The sequence below is a fragment of the Mastigoproctus giganteus genome, chromosome 7 (assembly GCF_048544385.1).
Source record: "Mastigoproctus giganteus isolate SK-2022 chromosome 7, ASM4854438v1, whole genome shotgun sequence".
Classification (NCBI taxonomy): domain Eukaryota; kingdom Metazoa; phylum Arthropoda; class Arachnida; order Uropygi; family Thelyphonidae; genus Mastigoproctus; species Mastigoproctus giganteus.
Genome location: NC_143581.1, coordinates 70,218,900 through 70,241,501, shown reverse-complemented (window position 1 = coordinate 70,241,501; position 22,602 = coordinate 70,218,900).

Genomic DNA, 22,602 nt, shown 5'->3' with positions numbered 1-22,602 from the left:
GGCTGGAGTTTAGCCATAATATTCAGAGAAAAGAAGGCAAGCTTCGTACTTATAATTTTCAAAATTAATGAGAGAGGGTAGGGGATTGTTGGCAATCAATGTGATTTTCCTATTTTCTTTCATCATTTTTCTATCTAAATTTGGCTGTCATCCAACTCTATTGACTTGACTCCTCTGAAACAACTGGATTGTATACTTAAAAAAAAAAAAAAAAAAAAATGGATTGTTTACTTATGACTATTATAATTACCAAAAACTTCAGTTTTTCATTACCAGCCACATCTGCACCAAACCAAGGCTAATTCTCTGCTTACTATTTCCACCAACTAAATATTTATCACTTTTAAAAGCCAGTGTCTTGCAGATCTGTCAGCTTGACTTCTCTTCCAAGAAAATAATGGAGAGACTGGTTAAATAAGTAATGCAGGATCATTTAGGGTGCAGGCTGGTAAGGGATTTTCTAATCCCTTGCCAGCCTGCACACCAACCCTGATGCTCAGAGTATGGGAGCAAAAGTCACCCTAGGCTTTCACTACACAAGAATCCTGGATTCAGAATAAAACCTGGCACCAGCAACATGGTCTGATGATTGGTATCGGTAAGATCCTGAACCAGCCTGCACATGAAAACCCTGATGTTCAGAGTATGGGAGCAAAGGTCACCCCTGGCTTCTACTATAAAAGAACTCCAGATCCAGGATAAAAACATGACACTATCCTATTGGTTAATGGAGTTAATCCCTCTGATATAAATTAACTGCTGGCAGGTATGAATTTAATCTTTTTGTATTACCTTTAATTTCCTGTTTACTATTGTAACAGCAATTCAAAACTTAATACTTTAGAATTGTAATATTGGTAATTGCAACTGTATTATTGGTAGCTGTAATATCGTAAAATATTCCAATTTGTAGCCCTTTCTGATCTCCCCACAGCATGGTCTGATGATGGGTATCGGTAAAATACCCGAAATGTCACCTTATTAAACTATATTATAACAGCCGAATAAGTTATATTATTAATTTCACGTGATAAAAGAGTGATATGAATATAATAATAACCTTTATGTTAAAATATTTCATAAAATTTTAAGACATGTCAGTGCTTGCTTACTTCAGTATTCACGAGTATTATTATTATTATTATTATTTTTTATTCCAGTGACCCAAAAAAATCATGTTGGAAAAAAAAAAGAAAAAAAGTTGATGCTGAGTGTTGCGTTTTTAATGAGTGGTGGCCAATTAATTACTCTTTTGCATGCTCAATGATACTTGCACATGTCTTATTTGCAATGAAGACTTGTCGGTGTTCAAGGAATATAACTTGAAACACCACAAATCATGCCTCAAATTACAATAAATTTCAAGCAGCTTTGTGGCAGAAAAAACTCCAAGAACTAACCCAAACTTTTCAAAATCAACAACAGAATATTAGAACTTTCACTCATCAAAATATATCTACAGTTAGAGCTAGTTTTCGAGCCCCTCAAATCATTGCGAAGGAAGGAAGGAAGGATGTTTACGGATTTTTTTTTCTATACAGACCTTACCTGAATGAAGTCTAAGGTACGAATGAACCCTACTGCCACTTTTTATTTTGTTAGGATGTGACACAGGTGGCATTCTTATTTATTGTCTGCATCAGGAATTTGTAAAACGAATTTGTTTGGCAACTGCAGAAGAAGTATGCCATGAGAAAGTAAAGAATTTTGCATCTAAGTTTATCTTCATCAACTGTAACAAGAAGAAGTGAAGATTTAGGAGCCGATATTCAAAATCGACTCATAGAAAAAGTTCGAGAATTCACACATTCTTCAATAGTAATTGATGAGAGTGAAGATACAAGTCAGAGTTCAACTGCTAATTTATATCTGTGTAAATCAAAATTTTCCAATAACTGAAGAGCTAGTTGCATTAAAAATGCTTGAAAGATACAACAGGTGAAAATATATTTTTGATGTGTCAGAAGCAATTGACGGCATCAAATTGAATTGGGATTTGCTATTAGCGGTTAGGACGGATTTTGCTAAAAGTATGGTCGGTACTAAAACTGGGTTCATGGGTCAGCTTCATAAATATCTTGAGAGTAAAAATATTAAAAAACAATGCAATAAAATTTTTGGGCATAGATTCATTCATATCAACTGTTAATATCAACAGTAAATTTATTCACAAGACTGGTCTGAATTATCGGCAATTCAAAAATTTTCTTGAAACTATTGAGGCTGAATACGGTGCTGGTCGAGTTGTGGTAATGTGTTGAAGCACATTTATGAATGAAAAATCTCAAATAGTTGTGGAACCATGCCTTTTTAACAGATATGTGAACACCTGAATTTTCTTTTAATATGAAACTACAAGGACGAGACAAACTTGTCAATGAATTGTATTATACCGCCAAAGCATTTGAAACAAAACTGGAGTTATTTAAGTCAACTACTTCGGAATAATTTTTCACATTTTTCATGTTGCGATAATTTATCTAAAAATATACCTTCTTGTAATTTTTCTACCAAATTTTTTTTCAAAATGTTAGTTTGTTTGTAGGAAGATTTTGCGGCTGGATTTTCTAATTTTAAAAATAATTCAAAGGTGTTTGAATGTTTTTCAAAATCTGTTTGACGTACCCATCAATGATGTTGATGAGAATTTACAATTAGAGTTGGTAGGTAGTAGTAGCATGTGCTGCAAGAAAGCAAGCTTATGAGCTTATGAATTATCAGCCAAAAAAAAAAAAAAAATCACACCATTCCCTCCAAATGCCTGTCCAATTGCTCCTTAAATTTATTCAACCTATCAACTTCCACAACAACAGATGGAAGTTTGTTCCAGCAATTAACCACCCGCTGGCTAAACGCAAATTTCCGCACATCTATTCTACATCTGTCTTTTCTTAATTTGAATTTATGTCCCTTTAGGTTCGTAATCTGAGCAACTGGAAGGATCCCATCAGAATTCAGTGTGCTTAACCCATTCAAGGCCTTATACACCTCAATCAGATCACCGTGCAGGTGCCTAGTCTCCAGCCACTGCAATTTGCAGAATTTAAACCTCTCTTGGTAAGAGAATCCCTTCATTCCCCTCACCAATCTTGTTGCCCTTCTCTGTACAAGCTCAAGCAAATCTACATCCTTCCTAAAATGAGGCCTCCAGACCTGTACGCAGTACTCAAGGCATGGCCTGACCATTGCCTTATACAGAGGGACAATCACCTCCTTTTCCCTGCTAGCAAAATTCCTATATATCATTGACAAAACCCCATGACCAACCCTGGCAGCCTGTCTGCATTGCTCAGAAAACTTCATATCTGACTGCACAATTACTCCCAGGTCTTTTTCATTTTCTACCACCTTAAGTGTAGTACCACACAGTTGGTACGTTTCTCTGGGGCTACTTCTACCCATATGTAGTACTTTGCATTTGTCAAGGTTAAACTTCAGTTGCCACTTCTTAGCCCATCTGCCCAAATTATCTAGATCTTGTTGCAGTAGCACACTGCCATTACTGTCATTAAAAACCCTGCCAACCTTTGTATCATCTGCAAACTTCAACATTAAGCCTGATATACCTTCATCAATACCATTGATAAATATACAAAACAGTGGACCTAACACCGAACCCTGTGGGACTCCACTAATAACATTAGTCCACGAAGAGCAGCACCCATTGATTACCACCCTCTGTCTTCTCCCACTTAACCATCCTTTTATCCATTGTAGCAACTTACCCTTAATACCATTCTGCTCCAATTTGTACAATAGTCTTCCATGCGCAACAGTGTTAAAAGCTTTCCTAAAATCCAAATATATGATATCAAAATTATTTTTTGCATCCAGTTCCTTTGTAACCACATCATAATAACCAATCAAATTTGTCAGACAAGACTTTCCCTTAACAAACCCATGCTGTGTCTGAATTATTGCTGCAGTCTTGTCTAGATGATCCTGCAATGCATCTTTAACCAGTGACTCCATTATTTTACCCGGAAAAGAAGTTAAACTAACTGGTCTGTAATTACTTGTGTCACCCTTCGATCCCCCTTTGTGAATTGGGGATACATTTGCACATCTCCAGTCCGTGGGAACTTCCCCTGAGTCCAAGGATGCTCTCATAATTATGGCTAAGGGTTTGCTTAGTTGCTTTGCCACCTCCTTTAATATAACTGGATAGATCCCATCCACCCTCAGGTGCTTTTCTTATGTTTAACTTCAACAATTTATCTTCCACTTTGCTCTCAGTTATTACAAAATCATTAAGTATCCTGCTACAATTTGATAACCTTCTGTCATTTTCAAACCTTAATAATTCCTCATGTGAATATAGATGCAAAATACTCATTCAGTTTGTTTGCTTTCTGAGCAGGATCAACAGTTCAACCATCGATGTCAAGTGGACCAATCAGATTCATCCCATTCCTTTCAGAGTTTTTTTTTATATAAATAAAGAAAGCCTTGCTGTTTTTCTTAGCATCTTTTGCCAAGGATTTCTCGTAATCTGCCTTCGCCTGTCTAACCTCCTTTGTGACCTGATTACAGACTAGCTTATATCTGCCATATGCTTCTGAGTCGCTTGATAATTTATATGCATCCCATGCATTTTTCTTCTCTGTTACGAGTCTCATTAGTTCATTTGATAACCATTTAGGCCTAAACCCTGAACAATATTTCTTAATAAGTATGAAACTTTTAGTAGCATCCACGATTAATTCCTTGAATGCTTCCCACTTAGAATCTACTGTTGGTAACGTTGTCAGTTGATCCCACTGTACGGAATTTAAAAACTCTCTGAGTGTAGATTTTCAAACCTTAATAATTCCTCATGTGTGAATGCACTGTAGATTTTCAATCTACAGTGCATCGTTAGATTTTCAATCTAACGATGCACTGAATACAATATTTAAAAATGAAAATCTAATTCAATTTTATTAAACATTATCTGAGTCAGAATATTCAAAAATTAAAAATTTTGCAAGAAAGGTTACATCAATTTTCGGAAGTACATATATATGTGGAGCAGACCTTTTCAAAAATGAAATATGTAAAATCAAAAATATGATCATGTCTAATGACCTGAATTTACATGAGTTTTTAAGAATTGGAACTAGTACTTTAAAACCCAATATTATGAAACCTAGTTGCACTCTACAACCATATTCACAGTATGCATTAATTATAATTTTGTTGTATTACTAACTGTATTTTTGTGATTAAATGAATGTTTAAATAATGCTCTATTCCCTTGGCTGCAAAAGTGGTGTCACATTTGGTGGCAAAAAATTTATTTTAACATTACAGTGGTGATGTTGCAGAAATAGTGGGTGGCCAGGTGCATTATTTAAAATCAGAATCACCCGAAAAGGAATATTTTTATCTTCACAATATTGTTTTACTTCCGGTACAAAATTATGTGAAAACCAATACTCTGTATCGGAATAAAGAGAAAATTCTGAAAATTTATTTATTTTTATATGATTGAAGATTTCACAGTGAAGGAGAAACACATTTCACCATATTAATGTAAAAACCACACACAATTCCAGCTATCGACATTTTCGCAAATGCAATAACATTGCGAGTTTATTACCCGTTTATAATTTGATTGCACTAACAGAAAAGCTCAATAAACTGCTGCAAATCATTTTATGGTGGTGAAATCCAGAAATGTGCTTTAAAAAAATATCATACGTTCAAAATTAATTCTTATAACAGAACATATGATAACAATGAAAGTGTAGCGCATTTAAATGATTTGAATTGGTAAATAATACAATTTTCATTACAAAAATGACCTTTTAGAGAGATAAATAGCTTAGTTATATAGCAAAAATTTCAACTTCCAAGGTCTTGGAACAAATAACCAAAAAAAAACAAAAAAAAAAAACAATGTGTTATTGGGGTCACATTGTGATAATATAATGGTGCCTCTGGAAAGGATTAATATCATAAAGTGGAGTACACTGTATTGTATAGCTATGAGCTTGGTTTGAAATGCAGTATTTATGAATGTTTAACATTTATTTATTTCAATTAATGTTCACATCTTCGATTTTGTTGATACTTGAGAAAAAAAAAAAAAGAAAAAACTCGTAAAGCAGGAACTACCCGTACAATAAATAAGTAATAATTAAAATTTGATATAAACAAAGTGGTATATTTTATATTATATATCCATCAATTTATTTTTGAATCCGTAGATATAGGTAGGTATAAAATTTGTTTCTCTGCATAACATTAAAGTTATGCAGTAATTAGGAATTTTCTCCAGCTCGGCAAATATTCCAAAAATTTATATGTAGCCCACTTCTCTAAACGTTTGGGAACCCCTTGTGGTAACAGCATGGATTTGTTAAGGGACGACCTTGTATGACAAGTTTGATTGGATACTATGATGCAATAACAAAGGAAATGGATGCAAAAGGTAATTTTGATATTACAGTAGACTCCCTCTTATCTAGTCTCGCTTTAACCGTTCATATTTTTGTCAAGATTTTTCTGCGAATCAAATTTCCTCTGTCATGGGCCTAGTAGAAAGACAAAATTAAAAGATTCTGGGAACTAGTACAGTGCACTGTAACGATCCTATAACTTTTTTCACTTCAGTTAGTCTTTGCTATCTGTGCCATCTGGATCGCATTCACTCCATGCGTACATGTTTTTGTTGTTAATTTTTGTGTTTTAAATTATGTTAACTTGAAAATGATAGGCTCGCACAAGCGTGAATGGAATGTGTTAACTATTGAAACTAAACTGAAAGCGTTGGAACATATTGATAATGGAGAACCTGTAAAACAGATATGTAATGAACTGGGTGTTGGAAAAAGTACGGTGAATGATTGGTGGATAAACTGGAAACCCCTTCAAGACTTCAGTATGCAAATAGAATCAGAAACAGTGCTCTCAGACAGGTGCACTATAAAGAAACCAAAAAATGAAATTGTTGACGCATTATGAATATGATTCATGCAAGAACGACAAAGAAGAACACCTCTTTGCAGGCCAGTTTTGAAGGAAAAGGCAATACACTTGCACAAGAAAGTCAACAGCAGAGAAGAATTCTTAGCTAGCAAGGGATGGCTTTCATGATAGAAAAAAGCACCATGGAATTCATTATCATATTCATTATTCATGTTTGCAGTGAGAAATTGTCAACAGATCAAAATGCTGCAAGTGAATTTTCCCAAAATTTTTTAGACGTTATACAGAAGGAAAATCTTACTCCTGAAGAAGTCTACAATTTGGATGAAACAGGCATAAATTTTAAGCTTCTTCTGATGAAAATGCTAGGAGCACCACAAGAAACATTCACTGCTGGTTTCAAAATGAATAAACAGATAATCACTGTGGCCTTTTGTACAAATACTGCTGGGAGTCAAACTGCCTCTTTTCACTGTAGGAAAGTCAGCCAAACCAAAGCATTTAAAAATGTAAATTTCAATGCTCTACCAGTTTACTACAAAGCCCAGAGGTCAGCTTGGATAGATTCTTTTCTATTTGAAGAATGGTTTTCAACCAAATTCATTCTAAAAGTTAAGGCACATTTGAAATTACCACCCAAGACTGTTCTTCTCCTTGACAATGCTCCAATGCATCCCATCGACCTATCTTCTGATGACATCAAGGTGGCGTTTCTCCCACCTGGCATTACATCTTTGGTGCAACCTATGGATCAAGGTGTGATAGTTAGTCTGAAAAGGCTTTATAGAAGAAAACTTCTTTCAGAAATTCTTGAGAAAACTGCCAATGAAGAAACGGAACTCACTGAGGCCCTTAAGAAAATTAGCATCAAGGATGTGATTTACATGTTGGCATCTGCTTTTGAGGAAATGTCATCATCAACATTTGTGAGGGCATGGAGAAAACTATGGCCTGATGTCGAAAAATTAACTGCAAACAGCAACTTGGACAAAGAGCTGTGCGCTGAGGATCTGACAGATCATGACAACATTGCTCTGCTTAACGATTTGAAACAATTATCAGAGTTCAAAGACCTGGAAGAAAGAGACATTGATAAAGTAGGCGATAACATTCTAGAGAATGAAATGTTAACAGACGATGAAATTATCGAAGCAGTTAGTCAAGGAGAAATGGCGGAAGATGAAGAACCAGAGAACCCAGAATCTACGAGCTGAGATAAAAATGACAAAAGAATAAGTCATTCGGAAGGAAAGAAAGTGCTTGAAACTGCGATAAGATATAACGAACAGCAAGATAATTCATATGCCATTGATATAATTCTTATTGCAGATAAGAATTATATCAATGAAAAAGTGACGCAATTTTGCTTCAAAAAACAAATTAAAATCAAAAAGACAAATGAAGATTACCGATTTTTTTATCTAAGTAAATGTTTAATAAACATTTATATGCAACATACTGTATATATATTTTTTATTTAATTTATAACCTATAAATGGTAATTTGAAGGGTGTTTTCGGATTAACCAGCCATTAATTTATCCAGCCTGAGGTCCAGTCAATCGGGAATCTACTGTATATACTTGGATTTCAAGAAAGCTTATGATACTGCTGCACATAAAAGACTGCTGTACAAACTGGAGCAGTGTGGCATTAAAGGCAAGTTACTGCTATGGATAAAGGGATGGCTAAGTGGAAGAAGATGGAGAGTGGTTATCATGGACACTACTGTTCTTAGACTAATATTATCAGTGGAGTCTTCCAAGTGTTGTTTGATATATTTATTAATGATACTGATATCAGTATGCAAAACTTATTGTCTAAGTTTTTAGATAATACAAAGGTATCTAAAAAGTTTTTGGATAATATAAAGGTTAATCATAGTAATCAAGGAATGTAATGGGCTAAGAAATGGCAATTAAAGCTTAACATTGACAAATGCAAGGTGCTGCATATGTGTAGCAGCAATAGCAGAAAAACATACCACACTCAGGGTAGTGGAGAATAAAAAGACCTGAGGGAGGGGGACTTGTGCAGACATGAAGTTCTCTAGGCAGTGCAGACAAGCTGATATGATAGCTAAGAGGGTTTCGTCAATGAGATACAATTTTACCAGCAAGGACAAGATGATTAGCCCTTTTAAAAGGCAGTGGTTAGGCCACATTTTAGGAAGGATGTGGATTTGCTGGAATGGGTGCAGAGAAAGGAAACAAGATTGGTGAGGGAAAACAAAAGGTAGATTTACTAAGGAAGTCTTCAGTTCTGAACTAGTGTCTGGAGACTAGGCACCTGTGAGGTCATCTGATTGAGGTGTTTAAAGCTAAAGGCTTTGAAAAGATTGAGCAAGCTCAGTGCTGATGGTATTCTTCCTGGGACAAACTAGGGGAGGGGGGACAGTAATCCAAATTGAAAAAGGATGGTTGCACGACAGATGTGCAGAACTATACAAACTACTGAAGTGGATGGACAGGTCATGTGGGAAGTTTTTTCTGTTTCTGGCTGAAACAGGATCTGATGTTGCATAAGCTTGCTTTCTTGAATGATTTGCTACTACTAACACTAACTTGTGATGTATTGGGAATCCCATAGTCACATACAGAACAGTTTGTGCCCTTTAGTTAAATGATAAATAAATACTCCCACATTGATTTATTGTTCTGAGGGAGGGAAATCTGCAGATAAGAACCTACTGTGATTGGGCATCCTGCTATTAAAGTGTTCTTTCTGGTACACTGAAAATTAACTGAACTTTTATATGTTTAATGAAGCAGTTTCAATTTTTGGTTCTGGATCTTGAGTGTACTAGTGAGAGTACAGGTATGTTTAATAAGCGCAATAACTGCAGCATTTATTAAAAATACCTGTTAAACATTTCATGGTAATTTTGGCAGATCACTAAGTAGGATTTAACACTTAATTTTTTTTTTGTTTTATCATATGTATAAAACAAGTTACAGTAAAATTTTAATTCATCAACCTGTTTTGCTATTCAACATGTATTGTTTCTGCACTTCTCTCATTGGTCTTTTGCTGTTGTGACTGACAAGGAAGGGTGGCTTATATTACTATGCTAATAGCAACACATGGCGCTGACTCTCTTTAAAAATTACAGCTGTGAGTTGCAGGTTCCGAAAAAACGATAAGCGTTTGCCTTTTTATTTACATAATTGTTATTTTATATTGTACTTAATACGTAGTCTTATAGTTATAGTTACGCTGGTTATTTTTATTTAGATAAACAGTTTTTGTAGATATACGAAATACTTAATATACGTAAAACCGTTATTTCGTTCGAATCTTGCAGCCATTGTTTTTGTATATAGTGGTAGGGAATTCAAATTTTTAATTGAGGTAGTTAGGAAGCTCTAACGTATAATTTATAGAGTAATACGCTCCACTGTTTCTATTATATAGCGTAGTATTGACATTTAATTAATTTAATTTATTGATTTTATTAAATTAAAGTATCATGCCCCAAACTAGAGCAGCAAAGCAATGGGCACAAAGTGGCAGGAGTGCTGTGACTGGGGGAGAACTGAGGGGGAGCGATTCTCCAACGCATCACAGCCTAAAAAAATGTGCAACTTGTGAAATGTTTGCCGAACTCTCTGGAACAGAACATGATATTGCCATGGGGGATGTCTTTGTGTGTGCGCGATGTAAGGAAATCAGGCGACAACTCAGCGTTGTTATGGGCCTATATGAGAGTTTGAAGGACAGGGTGGATGCACTCGAAAGATCTAAATTGAGGGGCCCATCAAGCTCTCAGCTGCCCACACCAATGCCAGAGCTTGCACTTGGTCATCAGGCAACACAGCGGCAACCCCCAAAGCAGAATGCGTTGGTCCCACAGGAACTAGTAGTTGTTGGTGACTCCATTGTCAGGGAAACGGGAAATATGCTTTGTAAAAAGGATAGGTGGAACAGGACCAGGGTGTCTGCCAGGGGCAAAGGTTGATGATGATGTAGAGCGGATATCATCTTTTAAGGGCACAAAAGGTGATATAGTTGTACACATTGGCACTAAGGATATTAGGAGTAGGAGACCAGCAGAATTACTTAACAAGTACAGGTCACTGTTAAACAAAAGCCAAGAATTAGGGTTGAATTTGAAAGTGTCTGCAATTCTGCCCAGACACGATAGAAGTATATGATGAGAGCCTTGTCGATCAATTTGGCCCTGGAAAGAATGTGCAAGGCTCAAGGGGTAGAATTTTTTTCAGCCTGGACTGTACTTGTTAACAGGAGAGACTGCTTCTATAGGGATGGGATACACTTAAATAGAAAGGGTGCAAGAATATTTGCTGATGCTATCGAGGCAGTGTTAGGTGGGTCAGAAAACTGATAGCCTGGGGGGATATAAGGACTAATAGTTTAACAGTAGCCGTAGGCAGGTGTGAAGGTGATTCTTGCACAACTTCTATTAGAATAAGTAGTGACCTGGAGCGTGGGGTGTTGGGGGTTTCAGGAACAGATGGCAGTCATCCTGAAATAGGTGGATATATGGGATGTGTTAGGGTAACTAGGAATAGGAGTAGGAGCATGTATACCAATGCTAGAAGTATAGTAAATAAATTTGATGAATTTTGAAGTGTTGGTCAATACATCAAAGGCAGATATTGTTGGGATAGCAGAGACGTGGTGTAACACAGATATAAGGAATGCTGAACTGGAATTTGTGGAGTAATATGTACAGAAAGGATAGACAGGATAGAAAGGGAGGAGGTGTTATGCTGTTAATTAAGAAAAACATAAAATCAAAAGAAGTGCATCCAGTTGATATAGATGAACAGTGCACTGTTGAGTCAGTTTGGTGTGACATAAGCACTGCGAAAGGAAAAATTAGGAGTAGTTGTGTGTTATAGGCCTAATGACTCGAATGAGTACAATGAACAATTGTACAGAGAAATAGAGTGGGCTAGTAAATCAGAATGTCTTATAATGGGGGATTTTTAACTTTCCAGATATTGACTGGAACTTGTGGGTTGGTCACTCACACACTAGTCAGACTTTTGTGGATTTATTGGATGATTGTTTTCTGCAGCAGCATGTTCGAGAGGCAACCAGAGAAAGTAATACTCTTGATCTGGTTATCAGCAGTGATCATTCGTGTATTAAGAATTTGCAGATAAAGGAACCACTAGGTGGCAGTGATCACAGTGTACTGATGTGGGATTTACTTAAAGATTTAATTACCATCAGGGGTAAAGGAAAGGGTTTTTGCTTCCGTAAAGGTGAGTACAGTGGTCTCAGACAGCTTTTAAATTCTGTACAGTGGGATCAACTGACGATGTTACCAACAGTAAATTCTAAGTGGGAAGCATTCAAGGAATTAATCGTGGATGCTACTAAAAGTTTCATACCTATTAAGAAATATTGTTCAAGGTTTAGGCCTAAATGGTTATCTAATGAACTAATGAGACTCGTAACAGAGAAGAAAAATGCATGGGATGCATATAAATTATCAAGCGACTCAGAAGCCTATAGCAGATATAAGCTAGTCTGTAATCGGGTCACAAAGGAGGTTAGGCAGGCAAAGGCATATTACGAGAAATCCTTGGCAAAAGATGCTAAGAAAAACAGCACGGATTTCTTTACTTATATAAACTCTAAAAGGAAGGGGATGAATCTGATTGGTCCACTTGACGTCAATGGTTCAACTGTTGATGATCCTGCTCAGATAGCAAACAAACTGAATGAGTATTTTGCATCTACATTCACACATGAGGAATTAAGGTTTGAAAATGCAGGTTATCAAATTGTAGCAGGATACTTAATGATTTTGTAATAACTGAAAGCAAAGTGGAGGAGAAATTGTTGAAGTTAAATATAAGAAAAGCACTTGGGGTGGATGGGATCTATCCAGTTATATTAAAGGAGGCGGCAAAGCAACTAAGCAAACCCTTAGCCATAATTATGAGAGCATCTTTGGACCCAGGGGAGGTTCCCACGGACTAGAGATGTATCCCCAATTCATAATGGGGGATCGAAGGGTGACGAGTAATTAAGACCAGTTAGTTTAACTTCTGTTCCGGGTAAAATAATGGAGTCACTGGTTAAAGATGCATTGCAGGATCATCTAGACAAGACTGCAGCAATAATTCAGACACAGCATGGGTTTGTTAAGGGAAATTCTTGTCTGACAAATTTGATTGGTTATTATGATGTGGTTACAAAGGAACTGGATGCAAAAAATAATTTTGATATCATATATTTGGATTTTAGGAAAGCTTTTAACACTGTTGCGCATGGAAGACTATTGTACAAATTGGAGCAGAATGGTATTAAGGGTAAGTTGCTACAATGGATAAAAGGATGGTTAAGTGGGAGAAGACAGAGGGTGGTAATCAATGGGTGCTGCTCTTCGTGGACTAATGTTATTAGTGGAGTCCCACAGGGTTCGGTGTTAGGTCCACTGTTGTTTTGTATATTTATCAATGATATTGATGAAGGTATATCAGGCTTAATGTCGAAGTCTGCAGATGATACAAAGGTTGGCAGGGTTGTTAATGACAGTAATGGCAGTGTACAACTGCAACAGGATCTAGAAAATTTGAGCAGATGGGCTGAAAAGTGGCAACTGAAGTTTCACATTGAAAAATGCAAGGTACTGCATATGGGTAGAAGTAACCCCAAAGAAACGTACCAACTGTGTGGTACTACACTTAAGGTGGTAGAAAATGAAAAAGACCTGGGAGTAATTGTGCAGTCAGATATGAAGTTTTCTGAGCAATGCAGACAGGCTGCCAGGGCAGATCATGGGGTTTTGTCAATGATATATAGGCATTTTGTATAGCAGGGAAAAGGAGGTGGTTGTCCCTCTGTATAAGGCAATGGTCAGGCCACGCCTTGAGTACTGTGTGTAGGTCTGGAGGCCTCATTTTAGGAAGGATGTAGATTTACTTGAGCATGTACAGAGAAGGGCAACAAGATTGGTGAGGGGGAATGAAGGGATCCTCTTACCAAGAGAGGTTTAAATTCTGCAAATTGCAGTGGCTGGAGACTAGGCACCTGCACGGTGATCTGATTGAGGTGTATAAGGCCTTGAATGGGTTGAGCACGCTGAATTCTGATGGGATCCTTCCACTTGTTCAGATTACGAACCTAAGGGGAAATAAATTCAAATTAAGAAAAGACAGATGTAGAATAGATGTGCAGAAATTTGCCTTTAGCCAGCGGCTGGAACAAACTTCCATCTGTCGTTGTGGAAGTTGACAAGTTAAATAAATTTAAGGAGGAACTGGACAGGCATTTGGAGGGAATGGTGTGATTTTTTTTTTTTTTTTTTTTTTGGCTGATGCTGCATAAGCTCATACACTTGTTTTCTTGAATCACATGCCACTACTACTACTACATGTGAGGAGTTGAAAAATGCATAATAAAAATAAACTTTAAATTTGATTTCTAAATTTAAATAGGGTAACATCTCTGGGTTTCAATGCATATGCTGCAGTGGAAATGAAAATTGGAATTCATATTTGTTAACGAAATTAAGACAAATTCACAGTTTTTTTCTTTTTTAATTCTGATTTCAATTGCAGTCTTACTATTTTTTTATGAAAATGCTGTTTTTATAAAAAGATGGAGAAATTCTTTAGTATTCAGAACGTAAATTGAGATAGGGTATCATCTCTGGGTTTTGGTTGCAATGAACATGCTGCAGTGGAAACGAAAATAAGAATTCATATTTGTTAATGAAATTAAGAAAAATTTAACACTTTTTTTCCCTTTTAATTCTCATTTCAATGCACTATTTATATTTTTTATGAAAAATAGAATAATGTTATTTTTGCAAAAAGATGGAGAAATTCTCTAATATTAAGTCTAGTGTTATTGCAAGATGTAGAATTGATCAAACTAAATCAAAGAGACAGCTTCTCCATCATAGGTCAAGGAGTTCATAGCTATGGTTAAGCATTAATGAGAACTAACAGAAATTTCTGAAACTGGAAAAATTTATGGGTACATATAAAAATGGCACAGCCTAGTCCGAGATTACTGCTAGCATGCTGAAGATTAAAGTGTAAATTAAAGTTATCAAATTAAAGACAAATTAAAATTATCTTTGTTAATTTTATGGGAATACTAACAGTTTTTCAAAATGAATTGAGAAGTGTCTTCTAAAAGTATCTCATATATATGCTGAACTCAATATCATGATCTTAATGTTTTCATGTGAAAATTCTCAATTTCCTGAATTAATGTGTTTGTTTGTGTGCTGTGCATTAGTGACTCATGGCATATTATCATATGTAGGTAGGGCTCACTGCAAACTCTACTAAGAGACAGAAGAAAACTTCACCCCTGAAAATACATTAGCAAGGGCACATGATGCAAGAAAACAGGCTTATATAGCAACAGCCAAAAAAAAAAAAAAAAAAAAAACCCCACACACACACCTTCTCACACTCGCTCCAAATGTTTGTCTAGTTCTGGCTTGAATCTGTTTAAGCTATCAACTTCTACGACAGGTGGAAGTTTGTTCCAGCAATCAACCACCCGCTGGCTAAAGGCAAACTTCTGCACATCTATCCTACAACTGTCTTTCCTCAATTTGAATTTATGTCCTCTCAGGTGATTATTCTGAGCAAAAGAAAGAATTCCATCAGCATTGAGCGTGCTCAAACCATTCAAGGCTTTATACACCTCAATCAGATCACCTTGCAGGTGCCTAGTTTCCAGACACTGTAATTTGCAAAACTTAAGCCTTTCTTTGTAAGAGCAACCCTTTGTTCCATTGACTAATCTTGTTGCCCTTCTCTGTACTCGTTCCAACAGCTCCACATCCTTCATAAAATGAGGCCTCCAGACCCATATACAGTACTCAAGGTGTGGCCTGACCATTGCCTTATACAAGAGGATAATCACCTCCTTTTCCCTGCTACAAAAATTCCTGTATATCATTGACAAGACACCATGAGCTACTCTTGCAGACCATCTGCACTGCCCAGAAAACTTCATATCTGCCTGCACAATTAACCCCAGGTCCTTTTCCTTCTCTACCACTGTCAATGTAGTAGCACACAGTTGATACGTTACTCTGGGGTTACTGCTTCCCATATGCAATACTTTACATTTGTCTACATACGTTGCAATTGTGTAAACTACTAAACTTAAATAAGGTGTACACAGCACCATACCACCACCAGTGGAATAATGGGATTGGGGAACAATTAAACAAGACCTTGAAAGAAATATTATCAAAGATTGTTGGAAATCAAATGAGGCAATGTGATTTCTTTTTAACACACACACTCCTTGTGTGTGTGTGTGTGTGTGTGTGTAGTCATAATCTAATACCTTAATAAACAAGATAATTAGAGAATGCAATGATGCAAGTGATGCCAGACACAGAAATTACATGAACTGCACTAGAGCACTTAAGCACTTTGTCTGATTAAAAATGTGTACTTATGTGCTCCATCTGAAGAAGAATTGGAAAAGATTTGTTCCTACAGCTTTCAAAGCCATTGGAATCTTTTACAACTTTTTAATTTTTGTTAAATATAAAGCCTATAAAGTCTTTTTAATATTATGGAACATTTGAAGTTTCGACTGCTGACGATCCTGCTCAAATAGCTGACAAACTGAATGAGTATTTTGCATCTACATTCACACAGGAGGAATTCCGTAGGGAAGTGGCGGACAGAAGCTTATTAAAATCTAGTAGGGAGCTTAATGATTTTGTAATAACTGAGAACAAAATGGAGGAGAAATTGTTGAAGTTAAACATAAGAAAGGCACTTGGGATTGATGGGATCTATCCAGTTATATTAAATGAGGCAGCAAAGGAAGTAAGCAAACCCTTACATAATAACATAATTATGAGAGCATCCTTGGACTCAGGGGAGGCCCCCACGGACTAAATATGTGCAAATGTATCCCCAATTTGCAAAGGGGGATCAAAGGGAGACAAGAGTACTTACAGACCTGATAGTTTAACTTCTGTTCTGGGGAAAATAATGGAGTCACTGGTTAAAGAAGCATTGAAGGATCATCTAGACAAGACTGCACTAATAATTCAGACACAGCATGGGTTTATTAAGGGGACGTCTTGTCAGACCAATTTTATTGGATACTATGATGTGGTCACAGAGGAACAAAATGGAAAAAAAAAAAAAAAAAAATTTTTTTTGACACCACATACTTGGATTTCAGGAAAGTTTTTGATACTATTGCACATGGACGACTACTGTACAAATTGGAGCAGTATGGCATTAAGGCAAGTTACTACAATGGATAAAAGGGTGGTTGAGTGGGGAAAGACAGAGTGGTAATCAATGGACACTGCTCTTCATGAAATGTTATTAGTGGGCTTCCCCAGGGTTCGGTGTTTGGCCCACTGTTGTTTTGTATATTTATCAAGGTATATCAAGCTTAATTCAAGTTTGCAGGGTTTTTAATGATAGTAATGACAGTATGCTGCTATTGCTACAGGATCTAAAAATGTTGGGTAGATGAGCTAAGAATTAGCAAGTGAAGTTTAATATTGAAAAATGCAAAGTACTGCACATGGGTAGCAGTAACCCCAGAGAAATGTAGCAACTGTGTGGTACTATACTCAGGGTGATAGAGAATGAAAAACACATAGGGGTAATTGGGCAGTGAGACATGAAGTTTTCTGAGCAGTGCAGACAGGCTGTCAATGCAGGTCATGGGGTCTTGTCAATGATATACAGGAATTTTGCTAATAGAGAAATGGAGGTGGAAATAAGGCAATGGTGAGGCCATGACATGAGTACAGGTCTGGAGGTTTTATTTTAGGAAAGATGTAGAGTTGCTAGAACAATTACAGAGAAGGATATCAAGATTAGTGAGGGGAACAAAGGGGTCCCCTAACCAAGAAAGGCTTAAGTTCTACAAATTGTAGAATCTGGAGACTAGGCACCTGCAAAGTGATCTGATTGAGGTGTATAAAGCTTGAACAGGCTCAATGCTGATGAGATTCTTGCTCAGATTATGAACCTGAAGGGGTACAAATTCAAACTGAGGAAAGACAGTTGTAGAATTAATGTCTGGAGATTTGCATTTAGACAGAAGGTAGTTGATTGCTGGAACAAACTTCTATCTGTTGTGGAAGTCGATAGATTAAATAAATTCAAGGAAGAACTAGATAAGAGGTTTGGAGTGAATGGATGGGTGAAACGGGATTTTATTTTTGGTTGATGCTCTATAAGCTGGTGTTTTTACAAGCTATGCCTCTACTAATGCTAATTCCCAAAATGGAATTTTAATCAGCAATGTAACTGAAGGAATACCTCATTATTAAAACAAAATATAACAGTTTTTTTTTTTTGCACAACACCCATTTTTTTAAAAAAAATAATTGATAATAATGTAATATAATTTATACTTGCCTGCATTTCTAAAGATTCAATTGTTTCATTTCCATTATTATTTAGCATAACCGACACAATGTGAGATGGATAACTGCTTACAAATTTAACTTGCTAGAACTCATTAAATATTTCTTAATAAAACATATTCAACTAAAGACACACCTCTCAAGTGGCAACCTAAATAAAATAAAATCATAAGTTCTTGAGGACAATAAACATCAGTTACAAGAATAACATAAAAAGGCACTTTTTATTCTTTCTTTAAATTATGTCATATCAATAATAATTTATTTTTTGAAGAATTATATTTGCATAAGAATGAACATTGTGAGCAAAACTAAAGACAACTGGTACACAAAAAAAAGGGGGGGGGGGAAGAACAGTGAGTATTTCTTATAAAAACTGGGAGATTAAGTATTTGTAGGTGGGAGAAAAACAGGAAGTTTTTTTTGTGGGTACAATATGCTTTTAAACATTAGCGTACCTGTCATTTTTCTCTATGGACTTCTGCTCTGGTTGTCTTTCTCACATCAACTGATTACAGTTGCTTCAAGAAAGATGCCATAGCAGACTGTGTGCCTTTTCAGATATGTCATGTCAATGTTGAGAAAAGTTTTGTTTAAAAAACAGCACTGCTGTTCAGACTTGGCTGTAAAGTGCAATTCCAAAAGTGTACCAGAAAGAGATCTGAATTCAGTGTTTTTAAAACATGGATGAATATTTATTGATACTCACCATTGCTACATAGCATTAATAAAATGTCAAGAATGACTTAGGATAACTTCTTATACAGTATATTATGCTTCCTGTAACTAAGAGTACCTGTCAGTTCCCCAAACAAGGATCACTGGAAATCAATTCCTTCTTATTTTATAATAGGTTCTTAATCTGAAATTGACAGAACTGATCTGCAAAATACCTTTCTTTACCTTCAGTGATATTGAAGAGTACTGTAAACTTTTAACATTTTGTGTGGGTCTCTGTTGTATCTGCCCTAATCTGAAAGAAAATCTGATGCAAATTTGCTGCCTGGTACAATCACTTGTTTAAAATGTGACAAAACACCTAAAACAGCTACTTGACATGCCCTAATTCAGACAAATGGGCAATTCAAACATTGCTTCATCTGGATGAATCACTGAATCGGTTGCAACTCAAGACAATGCTACAATTTGGTGTTGGGCCCATTGTTTTGTATATATATCAATGATATTGATGAAGGTACATCAGGCTGTCCAAGTTTGCAGATGATACAAAGGTTGGCAGGATTGTTAATGACAGCACGCTACTTCAACAGGATCTAGAAAAGTTGAGCAGATGGGCTGAGAAAAATGGTAACTGAAGTTAATAAAATGTCAAGTAGTATACCTCTACTAATGCTAGTAATTCAGCCTTAAGGCAAAGGTTGGCAGGATTGTTAATGACAGCACGCTACTTCAACAGGATCTAGAAAAGTTGAGCAGATGGGCTGAGAAAAATGGTAACTGAAGTTTAACATTGACAAATGTAGAGTATTGCATACGGGTAACAGTAACTCCAGAGAAATGTACCAACTGTGTGGTACTACACTCAGGTTGGTAGAGAATGAAAAAGACTTGGGGATAATTGTGCAGTCAGATATGAAGTTTTCTGAGCAGTGCAGACAGGCTGTCAGAGCAGTCACGAGGTCTTGTCAATGATAAAAAGAAATTTCGCTAGTAGGGAGAGGGAGGTGATTATTCCTTTGTATAAGGCAATGGTCAGGCCATGCCTTGACTACTGCATACAGCTCTGGATGCCTCATTTTAGAAATGATGTAGAGTTGCTAGAATGAGTATAGAGAAGGACAATAAGATTGGTGAGGGGACTGAAGGGATGTTCTTACCAAGAAAGTTCTACAAATTGCAGTGTCCGCAGACTAGGCTCCTGCGAGGTGATCAGATTGAGGTGTATAAGGCTTTGAATAGGTTGAGCAGGCTCAGTGCTGATGGGACATAAATTCAAATTGAGGAAGGGCAGTTGTAGAATAGATGTTTGGAAATTTACCTTTGATCAGTGGTTGGTTGATTGCCAAAACAAACTTTGATCTGTCACTGTGGAAGTTGATAGCTTAAATAAATTCAAGGAAGAACTGGACAAATGTTTAGAGCGAATGGTTGTGAGAAATAGGATTTATTTTTATTTTTTAATTAATTAATGTTTTTTCTGGCGGATGCTGTTTAAGCTTGCCTTCTTGCAACATATACCTCTACTAATGCTAATTTCAAGACACAAAGTTAGTCGAACTTTCTTATCATACCTCGTACCATCCCTTAGGGAAGAAGTCAATATTATAAAAGAATGCATAAAAAATTATGCACTACTACACGGAGTAATCAAATGTTGCCTAATGATAGGCTAAAGTACTTCAAGGAGAACTTGAATAAATAGTAATTCAGCCTTAAAACTATGAGCATGAATCCATTATGCTGATCTTTTCCTGGATTTGGAATGCAGAGAGACTTATTAAGCTTACAAGATGCATTCATGTTATTAAGGTCTCATAATTCATTGAACAGAAATGACAAGCCATAGGAATAAGGTTTTAACATATCATATAAAATCTCGCTAATTTGGACTACCTTCTTTTTTATGTTTTTGTATTTTATTTATGCAGAACAAATTTTTCATAAACAAAAATTTAATGATAAAAATGCAAAACCCTTTCAAAATAGTTTTGCAATCATACTGTAATATAATACTCCTGCATATGCTGAAAATTTATCAAGCAATGCCCTTTGATTGTTTCACAGTACCATATCCCTCATACAACCAGTAGATCAGTAAGTTATACTCAGCTGTAAATGCTTATATCAAAGGAAATAATTGAAGAGAAGTTGATATTTTGATGATTCTGGCAAGAAGAGAACAGTGGCTAATGAAATATTAAAAATCATAATATGAAATATGTCATTTACAACTGACTCTGAGTTGGAGAAAAAAAAAAAAAAATCAAATCAGAGTATAATACTAAGTGCTCAGAAAAAGCTTTTAAATGATGATAATGTTATTTTTTAGATGGAGTCAAAGACAGAGTTTTCAACACTGTTGGGTAACACAAAAAGGGATGAAAACTATATGAATTTGGATGACACATAAGATAAAACAAAAAGAGCATTTGAAGGGTGAAGAAAAGTTAGAGTAAAGAAGAAAGTTAAATTACATTAAGGCAGAAGTTGCCCTGATACTCTTATTAAATATGCTAATCTTATTAAACATCGTGATGAGGAATTGTAAAAATATTTCTGCACTAAAAGAACATCACAAAGCATAAGAACAGGATCTTTTCTTACAAAACATTTCTGATTTCTTCAAAAAACAGACAATATCAATGGGGAGGAACCATGTACAACTGATTAAATTTATAGATATCACCATTTAGTAATTAAAGTTTGTTTAAAAAATCATATTTGTGTCCTAATAGCATCTAAATCAATATATACCTGGATCGTGAATAAATTTGCTTTTTTTCATGACCTACAACTAGAAAATATATATAATTGAATTCTATTATATGGGGTACCCCCAACTGCCCAGTCCAAATTAGTGAGGTTCTGTTATAACACTGCAGAGTCTCTCATATAGTTTGACCCCCCATCAGGTGTGGCTTAGTACTTTTTAGAGATGTGTTTATTCCACCAATTTGTTCTTGGTTTCACAGCATATCAGTATATTTTGCCATACTGTACCAATATATCAGTCTGTACATGTGCAGGCCAATCTGCATATAATGTGGACCAAAATCAGGCTCAAGAATTAAGAATTCCACCAGCCTCTGAAAAATTTGAACCCAGATCTTTGAACCTCCCACAACCAGTCAGAATTAGTGAGGTTCTGTTCTAACCACAGGGGCTAACATCTGGTGAGTGTGGACTTGGCACACCCAGGATCCTGAGCTGGATATCATCATTTTTTTTTTCTTAGTGATTCCCTTTCCTTCTACTTCTGACTCTTATTCTCTCTCAGGGTAATTCTGAAATTTTTTTTGGCTGGTGCAGCATAAGCCCCAGGCTTTCTTGCACCATATGGCTAATAATAGTAACCCTGCAGAGTCCTTCATATTTTGCACCCCTCACCCTCCATTATGAAAGCTATGGCGTACTTTTTAGAGATGTGTTTAGTCTACTAACTGTTGTTCTTGGCTTCATGGCATATCAGCATATTTTGCCATATTGTACCAATTATCACTCTGTACATGTCTGTGTTTGCAGGCCAATCTGCATATTGTGTGGGCCCAGAATAATTCATACACAAAATCAGGTTCAAGAATGAAGAATTCCACAGTCTCTGAAGGATTAGAATCAAGACCTTTCCAAACACAAGAATAGTGATGA